This window comes from Arachis ipaensis, chromosome B05, assembly GCF_000816755.2.
Source record: "Arachis ipaensis cultivar K30076 chromosome B05, Araip1.1, whole genome shotgun sequence".
Classification (NCBI taxonomy): Eukaryota; Viridiplantae; Streptophyta; class Magnoliopsida; order Fabales; family Fabaceae; genus Arachis; species Arachis ipaensis.
In genome coordinates, this window is record NC_029789.2 from 43,081,819 (window position 1) to 43,096,140 (window position 14,322).

Sequence of the window (14,322 nt, forward strand, 5' to 3'; positions counted from 1 at the left end):
ATTGAATCAGAAACCCTAATTCCCAAATTAATTGAGAAACCTAACCCTAGCCTCCCTCACCACAGCCGCACCCCACCCCTTTTCACCCCTTTAGTGCAACAATTTCAGAAACGAGAAATCAGAGAGGGAGAGTGAGGAAACAGAGGAGAGAATAGAGGAAGCAGGGGCTGTTCGCCGTCACTGCCGCCTCCCTGGAGCTCGCCGCCAAGCTGCTTCATGGCGTCGTCCCGTCCATGGAGCCATAAGCTCGCGTCACCGCCGATCCGTCCACAAGTCGTCGTCGAGGGGACAGAATCGCGAAGAGAGAGAGACGCACGAACAAGAGAGGCCCGCAACCAGCCTTGTCGCTTCCATCCTTGCGCCGCCGCCGTCGCCCTCATCGCCACTCCGTGGAGCCCGCTTCGTCACCGTCGTCGAGGTCTTCATCGTTGCCGTCACTAGAGGTCTATGAACAGAGAGAAGACGCACGAGGAATGAGAAGCCTTCCCCGTCACCGTTCCACCTCAACCTGGCATCGCCATCATCGTCGCCAGGGAAGTCGCCGTCATTGTCGTGGCCTGGTGCCGTCGATGGAAGCCACCGCCATCGCCTGAGAAGAACCCGAAGAGAGAGAGGGAGCTTGTAGAGAGGAACGCGAAGCAGGAGCCTCCGTGTCGCGCCGCCAATCTGTCACCGTGTTACTGCGTCGCCGTTAATGAAACTTCTGCCACCGTCATGAACTACGAATAGAGGAGAGGAAAAGAGATGAGTTCGCAAGGGAGAAGAGGAAGCAACGCTATCCTTCCATCGCCGCTGCTGTCAAGGTTTGTGGAAGAGAGTGTCACCGTCGCCGTGGGTGGAGTCCACTGTCTGAGCTGCCACCATAGGAAGCCGCTGCCACTATGTGTACAGAGAAGAGGAGCGCCGCGAGAATCAAGGGAAGAAGATGTTGTTCTGCCTCTGCTTCTGGTTTCTGGAATCTAACAGAGCGCCACTGCCGTCGATCGGAGATGCTAAAATTGCCGTTGCTGCTGATGGATTCGAAATACTTGGTTGTGGCGTTTAGGCTCTGCAATTTCGACATCGAGGTAGGAGATTTATTTTAAAAGTTAAATATTTTTTAATTTAGAATGCCTACAAAGTTATTTGGATAATTGCAAATAGTTAATAATGATTAAGAGTTGATTAATTGATGTGAATTGTTTGAAATATGTTTGAGAATAGTTAGTTGAAGTGATTACTCTAAATTATGATTAGAATTGAATGTGGTTGTGATTACTTTGAATTATAATTGAAATTAGATGCGGTTGTGAAATGTGACTGAATTATTGATTCTGCGATGAATTGGTTGAGATTCCAATTTTGAATGAATTATTGTCTTGTTTGATGTTGAATTGGATATTTGATGTATGGGAACGGCTGTGAAATTTACTTGCGACTAGTTGAGATTGGTTTTGGTGGTTCTTGAAAGACTAGAACTTAAAGGATTAAATTGTTTTTGAGAACCTAATTTTCTGAAATAATATAGTAACTTTAAGAGTATATAAATAATTCTGTAATGGCTGGACTAATTTTCTGTGTCATGATTTATTGATTTTGGTTGTGGCTGTGAACTGTGACTACTTTGGTGGTTGTTATGATAATGATCAGTGGTTTGATTATGTTACTTAATTCTGATTAGTTGGGCTAGCTATGAATACGTGATGTTTATGCCTTGGTTATAGTAATGTATGAATTGAGGATTGCTTGGTGAACGTTTGCTGGAAATTCTGATTTTTCTTGTTGGCAGTACATTGGATGTTGAATTGATTTTTGATAAGCTAGGTTTGAACTTGTGAATTGTAAAGAGATCAGAAATCGATTGTTAAATTAATTCCTTAAAATCTAAATTGTAAATGCAGTTATTTTAAAAGTATAAAGATAATTTGTAATAATTGGAAACTATATGAAGCTAAATTCTTGGGTGAACATAATAGTTGATTATAGGAGAACCAAGATTTTGTGAATAATACATATTTTTGTGTGTTTTGGCGTCAATGTTGCTAAAATTTTGGTTAAGTTGGGTGATAATGTGTTTGGATATTTGGGAATGAGGAACTGTTAGTCATTTGGTTAACATAATTTATGAATTTAGTTATGAATTGATGATATGAAAATTGGATCGTTGGGTTATGTGAGAGTTGCGAATTGTGGATTTTATGATTGATTGAGAATCTTCTATTTGATAATTGTTGAGAAAGGATTGTTGGATTGTTAAGAAAGAGGGAACCTGTAAGGGTGGCTAAGTCCGAGTTTTAGGGGAGGTACTGCCAAAATTTTATAAAATCTGAGGCTTTGTTTGAAATGTTATTTTAAAAGATTTGGATTTGGCAAATTATACTATTTGATTTTAATTTACTAAGAAAAGAAATGAATTATGTTTTTAGTTTTATTTGATTATTTCTAATGAGAGGTTATGTTTTGAAAAGTGTTTAATGAATTAAAAATAAATAATTTTCTTGAGTCTTTTGATAGAGAACTAAAATGAAAAATAGTTTTAAAGTTGGCTTCACTCAAGATTGCCAAAGTAGAGATTATGAACTGATAATTGGTTAAATTCGGGAAGTACCCACGAACTGAATGATCAATGATCTCGGGGAAACCTGTAAATTGTTATTTGTTTTATATGCGGAAAAAGCCCACGAACTGATAATCATTGATTACGGGAATAACCCACTAACTGTTATATGTTGATCTCGGATATAATCCACGAACTGAGGATCGTTGTTTGCTGTGTATTGATCTCGGGTATAACCCACGAACTGAGGATCGCTGTGTTGTTGTGTATTGATCTCGGGAAAACCCACGAATTGAGGATCTCTGTTTTGTTTGTGTGTTGATCTCGGGGACGCCCATGAACTGAGGATCACTGTTTCCCCTTGTGCGTATATAATGGGATCGAGCTTTGCGCCGACTGTCGGTAGTCACGAAGAAGTGGTATTCTTACCACCAACATGTATGCACTAAGGACACGAAGGGAAACCATATCTGGGACTTGTTCCGAGGTAATGACGGGCTGCAGGGTGTAAACCGACACATGAGCTCATGGCCTGCTTAGGACAGACATGCATCATATTGGTTGTGCATTTATATTTGGTTGTGTTTGCTTGTATTACTTCTCTGTGATTGTGTTGTTTGTTTTATTGTGATTTGTTTGTGTGTTGAATTGAGTTTCTTACTTGTGCTAGTAGTTTGTGAATGGATAGAGATGATTAATAACTGTTGTTGTGACTGAGAATCAATTATGTGGCTGTAAGATATTTAATATGACAAGTTTTGCGATTGAGATCTGTTTTGGCTTTAGAAATTTAAAGAAAGTAATTATTTATCTAAAGTAAGATTAAAAAGTATTTCAAAAGGTTTGACAAAGATGGTTTATTAAGCAAAGTTAATTATTTTCATGTTAATAATTACTTTTATGGCATTCTCATTCCCTACTGAGAACGTGTGGTTTGTTCTCACCCCAAAATCTTCCACCCTTTCAGTGACACATGTTCGAAGACTCAGTATGAAGCTGCGGACAATTAGCAGGACTTTACTTGTATTTTATGTTGTTTTCATAGAGTTTTCTCGCCCTTGTTACTTTAGTTTTTATTTTACATAGAGGGATAGGAGTTGTACCTGAGTTTTATTTAAATTTTTTTGTATAATATTTATTATTATTATTAATTATGTGATTATTATTACTTGGTGATGTTTGCTATATGATTTTAATTAATAAAAACAAAATTTTTCTGGAATTTTCTATAAAACTAAATTGCGATATCGAACTAAAGGCTCAATAGTAAATAGTTAATAAAGGAAAATAGGTTAGTAACGCCTTACTTTCAGTACGATCATGACGTTCTGGAAGTTGGGTCGTTACAATTACTTCGAACCCTAGGACCTTTGCCCTCTTCTTCTAGTTTCCTTTCCTCTGCCCTCGTAGAAGCTCTGTTTCTTGGGACTTTGCTTCCCTGCCGTTCATCCAAGTTAGGGATTTCCCGTTATAGTCTCAAATTCAAGATCTCCAATCAATCAATCAAGTGCACTCTTCTGGTGCCTTTAATTCCAAACCTATTTTTCTCTTCATCGTTTTTCTTTTCCTTCATTGTGTACATCCTTGTGATCAATTTTGGTATCTCTTAGACGGTTAACCCAGATTTTATTGTCTAGGATTTGTGAATTTCCTAATTTGTAAATTGTTTATCTAACTTGGTGTGTTTATGGGTTCATGTTCTTGGTTACGTTCTTTGGAAATTGCTGTTAATTTGAGTATGGTCTATGAATCTGGTTCATCTTCTTCATTTTATTGTTTAGAATTTGATGTTAATCTGATTATCATTTCTCCTTTTGCTAGCTGTTGAATTGTTTGTTTCATGTGCTTTGTGTATTTCATCAATTTTTTGGATTTTATAATGATTATAAAGATTGTCTTCTTACTTATGTTTTCTTATATTTATGAATCATGGATTTGATTTTGTGAATCATTGTGTAGGTATGGGGTTTTCACCTAATCTACTTCCTCTGTGGTGATGTGATTGATAGAGATTCTCCAGCAAAGTGAGTTGTTAATCCAATTATCATTTCTCCTTTTTCTAGCTGTTGATTTATTTGTTGCATGTGCTTTGTGTATTTCATCAATTTTTTGGATTTTATAATGATTATAAAGATTGTCTTCTTACTTATATTTTCTTATATTTATGGATCATGGGTTTGGTTTTGTGAATCATTGTCTAGGTATGGAGTTTCTACCTAATCTACTTTCTCTGTGGTGATGTGATTGACAGAGTTTCTCCAGCAAAGTGAGTTTATAGACCCAGCTTCTCCTATTCAAGTTTTACGTGTATTCCCAATTTCATTCTCTCCTATTCAAGTTTTGCATTCCCATTTCCATTCTCATTCAATAATCCTTTTCAATTGTTTGGGCTGAATCTAGGAATTTATAATGTTTTCTGCATTCAAAATCATGTTCTGCTATATATGCTTGATGTCAAATTTTATGAAGCACCCAAATAATTATATCCAAAGTAGACCCATTCAATCCAATATTAAAAACTGATGAATCTATTTTTTTATTTTGTGTATATTCAACAAATTCATTAAGTTTACATAAAGTGGATTGCTAGTTGCATGTGGGTTGTGTGAATCATTATCAAAGAATGGGTTTTGTACCTAATCTATTCTATGAGTGGTGATGTGATTGACAGAAATTGATGTATAGCTTCTTGATCATTTATTTATATTTTGATTTAACCTCAATTGCATTTCATTTTTTTATTGTTTATGTAAAAATTATTTTATATTTCAGCTATTGCATAGACATGCAACTCTTTGCCCTGAATTTAAGAGGTTCATTGAGAAAAGAATGGGCTTTGTCACACTAAGATGGCATCACATTACTTTTTGTCTAACTAGGGAATTGCCTCCTTCAAAGAGAAATATGTGGAGTAGGTTATCTTCCCTTGAAAATATCTTCTGCACACATAATAATATTCTGCCATATATTCTTCACTAAAAATGTGGAAATCCCTATTAAGGTATGGGGTTTCTATCTAATCTATTTAGTGAGTGGTGATGTGATTGATAGGAATTGATTGATAGCTTCTTGGTCATTTATTTATATTTTGATGAAATCTTTGGTTATTTAACTCAATTGCATTTTCATCTTTTTATTGTTTATGTAAAAATTATTTTATATTTCAGCTGTTGAAAAGACATGCAGGTCTTTGCCCCTGAATTTAAGAGGTTCAATGAGAAAGGAATGGGTTTTGTGAGAATAAGATGGCATTACTGTACTGTTTGTCTAACTAGGGAATTCCCTCCTTCAAAGATCAATACGTGGAGTAGGTTATCTTCCTTTGAAAATGTCTTCTGCAGAGATAATGATGTTCTACCATGTATTCTTCATTGAAAATGTGGGAATCCCTATCAAGGTATGGGGTTTCTATCTAATCTATTTGGTGAGTGGTGATGTCATTGATAGGAATTGATTGATAGTTTCTTGGTCATTTATTTGCATTTTGATGAAACCTTTGGTTAGTCAACTCAATTGCATTTCAATTTTTTATTGATTATGCAAAAACTGCTGTATATTTCACCTCTTGCATAGAACTAGAGCTGTTTGTCATGAATTTGTGTGCTTCATTGAGAAAGGAATGGGCTTGTGCCACTCCTATTCAAGTTTTGCATTCCCAATTCCATTCTCTCCTATTCAAGTTTTGCATTCCCGTTTTCATTCTCATTCAATAATCCCTTTGAATTGTTTGGGGTGAATCTAGGAATTTATAATGTTTTCTGCATTTAAAATCATGTTCTACAATATATGCTTGATGTCAAATTTTATGAAGCACTCAAATAATTATATCCAAAGTAGACCCATTCATTCCAATATTAAAAACTGATGAATCTATTTTTTTCTGTGTATATTCAACAAATCCATTAAGTTTACATAAAGTGAATTGCTGGTTGCATGTGGGTTGTGTGAATCATTATCAAGGAATGGGTTTTGTACCTAATCTATTCTATGAGTGGTGATGTGATTGATAGAAATTGATGTATAACTTCTTGGTCATTTATTTATATTTTGATTTCAACTCAATTGTATTTCATTTTTTTATTGTTGATATAAAAATTATTTTATATTTTAGCTATTGCATAGACATGCAGCTCTTTGCCCTGAATTTAAGAGGTTCATTACGAAAAGAATGGGCTTTGTCACACTAAGATGGCATCACAGTACTGTTTGTCTAACTAGGAAATTCCCTCCTTCAAAGAGAAATACGTGGAGTAGGTTATCTTCCTTTGAAAATATCTTCTGCACACATAATGATGTCCTGCCATATATTCTTCACTGAAAATGTGGGAATCCCTATGAAGGTATGGGGTTTCTATGTAATTTATTTGGTGAGTGGTGATGTGATTGATAGGAGTTGATTGATAGCTTCTTGGTCATTTATTTGTATTTTGATGAAACCTTAGGTTAGTCAACTCAATTGCATTTTAATATTTTATTGGTTATGCAAAAACTGGTGTATATTTCACCTCTTGCATAGAACTGGAGCCGTTTATCATGAATTTGTGTGCTTCATTGAGAAAGGAATAGGCTTGTGCCTCTAAAATGGGTTCACGGTACTGTTTGTCTAACTAGCAAACTTCTTTATCCAAAGAGAAATCTATCCAGCAGGTCTACCTTCCCTTGAAAATGTCTTCTGCACACATAATCATGTTGTGCCATACATTCTTCATTGGAAATTTGGGAATCATTATGAAGGTATGGGGTTTCTATCTAATCCATTTCACGATTGTTGATGTGATTGACAGAATTTTATTGATGTGTGTCTATAATTTTGTTCACATTCATTTGCTGTTTCGAACCTATGCCTACCTAATACATTTACCAACTCTCATTACCATGAGTAGAATCATTATTTGAGGTGGTTGATGATTGCCTTCCCTATGGTCTAATGATATGTAGGTGCACTATATTAGGTATTGTGTGATATCTTCTTTCTTTGGTCCCTATTCCTTGAATTCTTCAAACTTTCACTTGTTTTTTTCCTTTTTTTTTTTCAGGTTTTGCTCTTGTTATTAGTTTTCCCTATGCCATTGAATGGAGATGCATGTGGACTGAGATTTTCCTTTCCCTCCATTTCCATGTTTAATTTGAATTAAAAAAGGTGAGTCATGTGCCCTGAAATTTTTCTATAAAAGGATGGTTGGTGAACCACATTCAATGTACAAACATTCTACTGTCTTCTATTTTCTCCTAAGCTCTGTTTATTTCATATTTTCTATGTTTATATCTTCATCTATTTCATTAACTCTGTTTTTGTCCTTTTTTTTCTTTTTTTTTTCAGCAATGCCTCCTCCAATTGATATGATTTCTAAGATGCATCCTCCTAGAGAGGCTTGGAGGCTAAAAGTTAGGGTTCTAAGGCTTTGGGTTGTACCCTCTTTTGGTAACCATGAAGTTCCTAACTCAATGGATATGATTTTTCTTGATGAGCATGTTAGCCCCTATTAGCTATTGTTTTAAATATGGTGTTAGTTGTTGTTTTTCAGTTTTCAACTTAAAATTATGTTTTTAACTAATCTGATTTTTTTTTGTTGCATTTCCAGTGTGAAAAAATTCAAGCTACAGTTAAGAAACAGGTTCTTAATAGGTTTAGGGATCATATAGTTGAAGGTCAAGTTTATAGAATGGCATACTTTACTGTTGTGTCAAATCATGGTAGTTATAGAGCAACTTCTCATGAATTTAAATTGGTTTTCCTTCACCGAACCACTATTGTACCTGTTGATGAAGATGTTATTCCAAAGACTTGTTTCAACATGTTTCCTTTTTCTGAGCTGCTGAACATGACCCAAGATTATGATTTTTTTGTTGGTATGTATATCATCATCGTGCTATTCTTTTATTCAAGTTTTTTCAACAAATTATTTGAATATTTAATAGGTTGTGTTTATTTGGAATAGATGTCATTGGTCTTTTAACTTCAGTGGGTGAAGAGAAAGAATATGCAAAAGAGGAGAAAATTATGAAAATGATTGTGCTCGAATTAACTTCAAAAGAGTATGTTGATTCAGTCATTTATGGTGGTTTCTCTTTATCTTTTAATCATCTTTTTTCCTTAATTTTTGTTTCATTCTTTCTCATGTTTTGAGTTTCTGTCTTACAGTGCGTTGTGCATTGTTTGGGAACTATGTTAATCAAGTAAATCATTTCCTAGCCTCTGGCTATGTGGAGCAGCCTGTTGTTGTCATTCAACTTCCAAAAGTCAAGTTCTTTAGGGTACATTGTTTAATTTCTCTACATTTTCTTATTGCTACTCTATGTGTTGTCTCCCATGAACTTTGCTAGACTCTTTTGGTATTGCTGTGTAGGTCAAGTAGGTCTCCAAAATGTGATGTATGCCACTCAAATGTTATTCAATCCTGATATTCCTGAAGTTGTTGAATTCAGGCAGAGGTTAGCATGATTTATTTTGGTGTTTTTCTTTCTGTTCCTTAGTTATAATCAATTTGGAGTAACAAGTACATGTACTTGCATCATTTTTTTTTTGTTAATATGATTGAATAAGGTGTCAATGGTACCCAGCCATTGTTCATCGCAAATGAGGAAAAAGTTGTCTCCTTGGAAGATGATTTCATGCGTTTAACTAGAAGATGCACTATTGAAGACTCCAAGATAACAATGAGGTTGACATTTTTTTTAGTTAGTTGTGTTTATTTTATACACCAATGAACAGAAAAAAAGGAATAATTTTCAGATCTGTTCTTTCATGTATATTGTTAACAAGTTTTAAAATGTCCATTGCCTAGGAGGGTTCTTTTATCATTTTTGGTACAATCAGAGGTATTGTTGAGGATGGAAGTTGGTGGTATTCTACTTGTGTGTGTGGAAAGGGTATCTATCCTCAAAATAGTGCATACTACTGTGATTTCAGTGTGAAGCATATAACTAATGTCACTTCAAGGTCAGAAATTTTGTTCAAAATGTTTTTTCATTTTTTGTTGTGGATTGTTTATAAGAATAATGTTTCATGTTTTTATTTATCTCGAATTATTGTGTTCTTTTTTTTTTCTTCATTCTGCAGATTTAAAATTAAAATAACACTTGAAGATCATAGTGGAGAGGGTATTTTCGTTCTCTTTGATTGTGAAGCATCTTATTTGTTTAAGAAATCATGCACTGACTTGTTTACTGAGGTTCAAAAAGATCCAAGCGTATGTGCTTAGTTTTCTTTTGTGTGTTGTTCACTTTATGTGGTTCATTTTTTTTATACCCATATTCTTTATTTTGGTTCATATGTGTTATTCAAAGTGTGTATCTCTTATCTATAACCTTGAAAATAGCTTATATGTGGGATGCTTATCCTCCCATATTCCAAGGGCTCATTGGAAAAAAGTTGCTGCTGAAGATTTATACCAAAGGTGTCAGACTTGATAAATTTTATGGCACTTTCCGAGTTAGGAGAGTATGTGATGATCCCATCATTATAGCTATGTTTGAACTTCCCGATTATGATGCTGATGATGAGTTTACTCCAAAAAAGGTTATATATACATATAAGTATTTTTATATTGTGTAAATTCTTGTTTTTTTTTTTTGTGTATTATGCTGTGGTCAACTTTTCTTATGTTCTTATCTATTTTTTAACTCTTATACTATATCAATAGGAGCCTGAATTGAACAAATCTGTTCCCTATGGAAATGGGGATATTGGTATTAAGAATGAGTCATCAAGGACTTTTACCAAAAGTGAAAAAGTTACTGCTGAGTCTTTTGGGATTTTATGTAAATCCCCAGTTCTTATAGATTTTCTGGCTGAAAAATAGCCTGATGTTTTTGGAGGGACTGAAGTTGCTACCTTAATTAATCATGAAAGTGGAAAAACTGAAAAAACACCGGAGAATGATACCCTTAGCGATGATCTTTCTGTTGAACTGGATATATTGCTTAGCTCACCAGTGAAAGAAACTCAGGTGCTATCATATAATATTTTTTCCCCTTCGTATGTGTGCTATTTCTAAATGTATTTTGCATTGTTGAGTGATTTTCATACCATTTGTTAATTTGTATGTCATAGGAGGTGTTCTCCCAAGTTCTTGATGCATCTTCCAAATATGGAGAGAGGGTTAATCATGAAGATCGTGTTGTCACTTCCAAGGGCAAGAGGAATTTGAATCCCCAATTTGACGAGGTGGCTAATGATGCAGATGGGCGTGGGTCCAAGATTGCCAAGGTTGATGGAGCTTGATTTAAGTTGTGGAATTGAGCTGCTGTGTGTAGGTGTAGGTATTTTATATAGTATATCTATAAGTGTTTAGAAAGGCTTATGATTCCAAGTGGATCTAAATGTAATCAAGCTGGCTGGATACTATTTTGATTTGACTTTTTTGGATTGTGTCTAACAAATAGGATTGTCAGATATAGGGGTTTTCCTTGTGTGTTGGCTCAGGTCAGGTGTCAACTATGTCTATTCTCAACCCCTTCTTTTGTAATAGTGACTTTGCTAGGGATTGGACACATTTTCAATGCTGTAACCTATATAGGTTACATACTAGGATATGTAGTTAGATGTTGGAATCCTCCTTATCATAGGAGAGATAGCCATATCTAATTGGGTATATCAATATCAATATATTAGTGAAATGCAGTCGTTCTTATTATTATTTGTTTGTTGTTGTACAACCCTATCTTTTCATGTCCATTAGTTATAGGTGTCCAATATAATACTTTATCTTTTCACTTTTGTGCCTTACAAAACGTGTGGATGGTTATATAAGTTGTTTGTTGCTGTGGTTCATAATTTTTTTCCCAGCCTCCTCCTATTTTTTGTACTTGTTACTTATAGGAACTTCAGAATGTGGATCTCTTTTTGGCAATGAATTAGGGATAGTTCTTGGGATTTATGTTTCAAGCTCTTATTTTGTTTAGCACGTGTAATAAAGATGTCTGAAAGTTCTGTTCGTGCCAGAGAATATAGGAGAAATTATTTGAAAAGAAAGCGAACACAGAGTCACCATTGAAATGCATGAGGTCAGTACTGAATTGACCTTTGTGATATTTTTAGTTTTTTTTCTCCAACTTCCAATAATTTTATACTTCTGGGAGTGATAAACCACTATTTTATGGTTTATCTTGTGCTAATTTGAGTGGTTTCTATCAACTTTCTGCTCACTTATTCATATAATTTGCTTTTACATTTTCCTTCCTAATTCTATGCTATGATTGAAAACATGCTTCTTTGGCCTTAAATTACTAATTTTAATCCTCTCTTATTATCATTCGATGCCTTGATATGTGTGTTAAGTGATTTCAGGGTTTATAGGGCAGGAATGGCTTAGAGGATGGAAAGGAAGCATGCAAAAGTGGAAGGAATACAAGAAGTTGAAGGAATTGCTAAGTTGTCCAGCCTGACCTCTTCATACTTAACTGACCATAACTTGAGCTACAGAGGTCCTAATGAGGCGATTTTAGTTGCGTTGGAAAGCTAACATCCGGAGTTTCAAAATGATATATAATTTGCTATAGTTTCTTTGAAGATAATCGGCGCGCACGCGTGCATTACGCGCACGCGTGCATCTGCAAAAATTCAGCGTATTAGAATTCGCCCCCAGCGATTTCTGGGCTATTTTTGACCCAGTTCTCACCCCAGAAAACACAGATTAGAGGCTTCAGAGTGGGGAAATTAGGGGACACTTCTCATTATTCACAATTTAGGTTTTAGATGTAGTTTCTAGAGAGAGAGAGAGGCTCTTTACTCTCTCTAGGTTTTAGGATTTCTCTTAGTTTTAGGTTTATTTCTTCTCAATTCCAGGTTCAATGTTCCTTTAATTTAGTTTCTCTTCTACTTTTATTTGTTCTAGTACTTTGGTTTATCTATTCCTCTTGTTGATTCTCTTCTTTTCCAATTTGGTTTATGAACCTTCCAATGTTAGATTTGATTTTATATTTAATGCAATTTGAGGTATTTCAGATTTATGATTGTTTTTATGTCATTGATGCTTGCAATCGTTGGTTTTTGATTTTACATTCCCTATTAGTTTCCTATATTTTTACGTTATGCCTTCTAAGTATTTGATAAAATACTTGGGAGGGTTTTAATTAGCTTTTTATGAGTCGTGGCTATGGTAGAGCAATTGGAGACTCTTGAGTTATCAAACTCCTTTGTTGATTGATAATTGAAAGTTGCTGGTTGATTTGGATCCCTCTAAAGCTAGTCTTTCCATAGGAGTTGACTAGGACTTGAGGAATCAAATTGATTAGTCCACTTGACTTTCCTTTATTTATTAAGGGTTAACTAAGTGGGAGCAATGAACAATTCTCATCATAATTGATAAGGATAACTAGGATACGACGTCTGATTCTCATACCTTGCCAAGAGTTTTTCTTAATTATCAATTTACTTTCTTGTAATTTACTTTTCTTGTTCCTTATTCAAAAACCCAAAAAGATAATTTTTCCATAACCAATAATAAATACACCTCCCTGCAATTTCTTGAGAGACAAGCCGAGGTTTAAATACTTCGGTTATTATTTTTATTGAGTTTGCTTTAGTGACAAACAAGTTTTTGTATGAAAGGATTATTGTTGGTTTAGAAACTATACTTACAACGTGATTACTTTTGTGAATTCTTTACTAGCAAAAGTCCGTTCGTCAAAATGGCGCCATTGCCGGGGAATTGCAAACGCGTGCCTTATTATTGGTTATTGTAAATATTTGCTTTTTTTGTTTCTTTATTAGTATTTCTAGTTTTAGGAGTTTATTTTCATTAATTTTTATTAGTTTTTGTTTTTACTTGCTATTATGAATTTTCACCCCTTTCGCTATGAGAGTAGTTCAAATTATGTTGCAGGGAATGGATGCTATAATGAGAACATGCATCAAGGTTGGAACAATCAAAGATGGGAGGAGCCACAAGGATTTGATCAACCCTTTTGGCAACAACCTCCTCCAATGTGCCATGGGCAACGACCGTTTTACGATGCATCCCCAGACAATGGTTATGGTGGACCCTTTCATGACAACCAACCTTCACCAAATTACCATGGTCAAGAGCCATTCCGAGGTGTGTACCAAGATGATGGATATGGTGGATCCCCTTGTAGTTACCAACAAGCCCCACCATATGCCTATGAATCCCTCCTCAACATAGCTTTGAACCACCATACTCACAAGCCCCCTACTACCAAACACCACCATATGACCCTAACCCTTATCCACCATATCAACCACCCTATGAGCCATATGAACCATACATAGAACCACCCTAATTCCAACCCAATTACTCCCAAGAACCACCACCTCCATATACATCCTGTCCATATCCATCAATCCAAGAGCCATATGATCCTAATTATGCTATCCAAGCGAAACAAGAATCAAAGGATCGTCTCAAGGAGACGGTGGATCGGTTTCATGTAACCCTTCATCAATTGGACCAAATTGTGACCCGAATAGCACCCGAAGCTCACGTGGCTAAAGAATCTCAACTTGAGGACCAAGGATTAAAGTGTGTTGTGCAACAAGTGGAAAAGATGGAGAGTGTTGAACCACCACATCTTGAATATGATGAACTACCCTCTTATCATGAACCTTTCCTCCCAAATAATGAACCCTCATATCTACCCCAATCTCTAATGAATGACACTTTAAGTGTTCTTCTTCAAGGACAAAGAGAGATGCAAAGGACGACACAAGAGTTCGTAGCTACCTTGACTGAGGTGGTAGGTAATTTAGCCTCTCTGCGCTTCGATACTCAAAGCACTCCCATGGCTACATGTGGAGAATCATTAGAAGAGCGTAGCATGAAGGA

General features: G+C 35.4%; 1 long non-coding RNA gene across 30 annotated transcripts; it reads left to right on the forward strand.

Moving 5' to 3' along the window:
* Positions 1-11,175, forward strand: LOC107643574. Of its 30 annotated transcripts, none has more exons than XR_002362847.1 (16): positions 2-1,067; positions 4,496-4,560; positions 4,738-4,802; positions 5,309-5,447; positions 5,704-7,676; positions 7,857-8,008; positions 8,119-8,151; positions 8,306-8,386; positions 8,476-8,572; positions 8,679-8,791; positions 8,884-8,968; positions 9,081-9,198; positions 9,322-9,476; positions 9,597-10,055; positions 10,180-10,485; positions 10,590-11,175. It is a non-coding gene; the product is annotated as an uncharacterized LOC107643574 (long non-coding RNA). The 30 variants fall into 30 exon arrangements; XR_002362850.1 differs by having other exon boundaries at positions 7,857-7,958; XR_002362846.1 differs by having other exon boundaries at positions 5,704-7,270; positions 7,420-7,488; positions 7,573-7,676; positions 7,857-8,386.